This window comes from Carlito syrichta, unplaced genomic scaffold, assembly GCF_000164805.1.
Source record: "Carlito syrichta isolate Samal-C Ts95f unplaced genomic scaffold, Tarsius_syrichta-2.0.1 Scaffold314018, whole genome shotgun sequence".
Taxonomy (NCBI): domain Eukaryota; kingdom Metazoa; phylum Chordata; class Mammalia; order Primates; family Tarsiidae; genus Carlito; species Carlito syrichta.
In genome coordinates this window covers 227,759-230,522 of record NW_007258114.1, presented here as the reverse complement: position 1 = coordinate 230,522, position 2,764 = coordinate 227,759, and positions in this window count along the sequence as shown.

Below are 2,764 nucleotides of genomic sequence, written 5' to 3'. Positions count from 1 at the left end.
GGAAGGTGGGATTTCGCATGAGATGAGGCTCCTAGCCCCGTGGAGCCCCGTACTCCACGGTCTCATCTCCAAAACACAAATTCAAAGATAATATTTTGAAGGATTTCCAGATGGTGACGGGCAGACTTAAGCCCCGAGTGTAGGCCCCTTCTGAGAGCCAGGATGTTACCACTGCACGGGCCAAATCGGTGCAGCTGGCCCTGGCGGCTCCTCGGCCCTCTGACCCTGGCCAGGATGCTACGAGGTGGGTCCCCAGGGCACCGAGGCGCAGGGTCACCTAAGGGCTTGTGGAGGAGGCACTGGCCTGCTGACCAGGGCCCATGCTGACTGCCTCTCCTCGGGACGGATACACCCAGGCATGACGGAGGTTTCAGAGGGAGGCTTCCTGCCTGTGATTTCTTCTTCACTGTCCTCTGTCCCAAGTTCCTAAGGGTCTTGGACCCCCCAAAGGCCTTCCCTGGCTGCTGGCTACCGTGGATCAGGTAGTGGTCACGGCTCCCCGAGCGTTAGAGTCTGGAGGCTCCTGGAGGAAAGAAATGGGGGGTCGTGGCCAGCCCAGGGAGCCGGGCCTGGAGGCTTCACACCTGCAGAAGGCTGCAGAGCCGGGGAGGCTGGTCCCACAGCCTGTCTCCCAGGTGGCCAGCCTGCAGCCCGCCCTGCTCTGCAGATCCAGGAGAAGACGAGGGGGATGTTTGTGTTTGTCTCCTGTGGGGTCCCTCCCAAGGGAAACCGTTAGTCACCCTGGCACTGGCTGGATGTGGGAAGCGCTGGGAGGACTCAAACACTGTGCCAGGGGTGCAGGGCCTGGGGGTGGCTGGAGGGGAGGGGAGCTGGGCGATGAGGGCTCCCAGAGCACGTGAGAGGGACCACGTGGGCACATGTGTGCGTGTGTGTGTGCGCGCGCACACGCGCGTCCAGGCCACGGTGACAGGTGGCCATGTCTGTGCCTCAACACGCAGACCCCAGGGAGCAGTGTAGACCTGGATTGTGGTGGGTAGGGGCAGTGCTGCCTCCACATAGCAGGTGGCCAAGGCACATCACAGCAGGAGAGTGAGACAAGTAAGAGGCCCACCTGCCCGGGGAGTCCCTGGGGAGGAGGAGCTCTTAACTGTCAAGACCTTGGCAGACGAGAGGATCCCACACATAAGAGCAAATGCCTGCTGGGCAAGTCATTTAGCCACCGAATCTCAGTCTCCCCATCTGTGAAATGGGTATAGTGAAGACGGTGACCTCATAGCTCTTGGTGCAGAGGATGAACTCAGTAAAGGGTAGCGGGCTTGGTTTGTGCTATTACTCTTGATTGCTCTCCTTCCTGATCTTTCCGGTGGTCAGACACAAGGCAGAGCTTCCCCAGGGAGGCAGCCGAGGGAACCCACCACAGTTCCTTTGGGCAGTCAGGACGGAGGGAAGAAGGAGAGTTTGCCGTGGGCCTGTGACTGCCTCACGGAGGCAGGGACATGGATGAAAAGACTCAGAGGACCTTAGCAAGCATTACTCTGGCTCCCTCCCTCACTCCCCCACTCCCCCATTTGGAGGTGACTCTGTTTTACAGGGAGTGGGCTCTGGGAGGCTGGTGTGCAGGGGGCGGGTGCCTGGCCGTGCTTCCGGGGCATCCTGCAAAATTCGGGGTCTGCTGGGGTTTCCCAGAGGGGCTCGAGCCACCCCGCCCACTCCCTGCCCCACTCAGCAGACGCAGGCCTGGAGCTCTGGCTGGCCTGCCAGGGGCTGCCCAGCTGGCCCAGGCCCAGCTGGGCCCTACTCCCTGCCAAGCTGGTGCTGAACATCTGCAGAGAGTTCCCCGCGCCTCTCCCTGCGGGCCCTGGCTGCACAGCCGTCTGGTCAGAGGGCCGTGGCACATCTGTCTCTCCCTGGAGCCCTCAAGCACGCCCTTGCTGGTCTCCTCAGCCCCTCCACCTGCCTCTGGGGAGAAGCCTTCCGAGGCTGGTGGCCCGGGAGCGTGGCTTTCCCTCCAGACTTCAGTCCTTCCCTCTGTCCAATGGAGCCATCTGGGGCCCGCCTGGAGCATCTGGGACCCCCTTCTCTGGAATGTCAGGATCCGGGCAGGGAGGGCTGGGGCTCAGCTCGGCCACCGCAGCCATCATGCCCCGTGACCCCAGGCCAGCGGCGGCTCCGTCGGGACACCCGGCCTGCAGTCCCAGTTCTGGACCCGGGAAGGCCGGCCTCCTGCTTGCGGCTCCCGGGCCGCCACCAGCAGCCGCCAGCAGGCAGCTGGGCCGGCCTGGCCGGGCTCCAGAGGCGCGGAGCGGGTTAAAGTGTGCGCCAGGCCGGCCGGCGGCGGGCGGGGGAGCGGCCTGGTGGGAAGTGTGAGTTCCTCCCAGTCTGCCTGACAGCTATAAAGGCGGCTGCCGGCCGCGGAGCCGCCACTGGGCTGCGCCCCTCCCGGGAACCCCCCTCTCTTGGACGCTCTTTGAAGTGGGAGAGGGAGGCGGCCAGGGGGAGGAGGGGGAGGGGAGAGAGGCAGAGCCCGGCGTCTCTGCACTGGGCGCCGCCCCCACACCGCGCACCTGGCGCCGCCCGCCCTCTGCAGCTCGCGCCCCTGTCTCTGGGAGGACAACCTGCTGACCCCGGGCCAGGTAGGCCACCTCGTCCCACGTCCCTGTCCTCCTGGGGGTGTGAGATGCCTCCCACTCCAGGCCAGCCCCCTGCTCCGAGTGGGGCTGGGGGCAGAAGCACCCCGGGCCCCCCAGGAGCTGTTAGGTAACAGGAGAGACTGGTGGGGAGGGGTCTGGACCGGCAGGGCCCC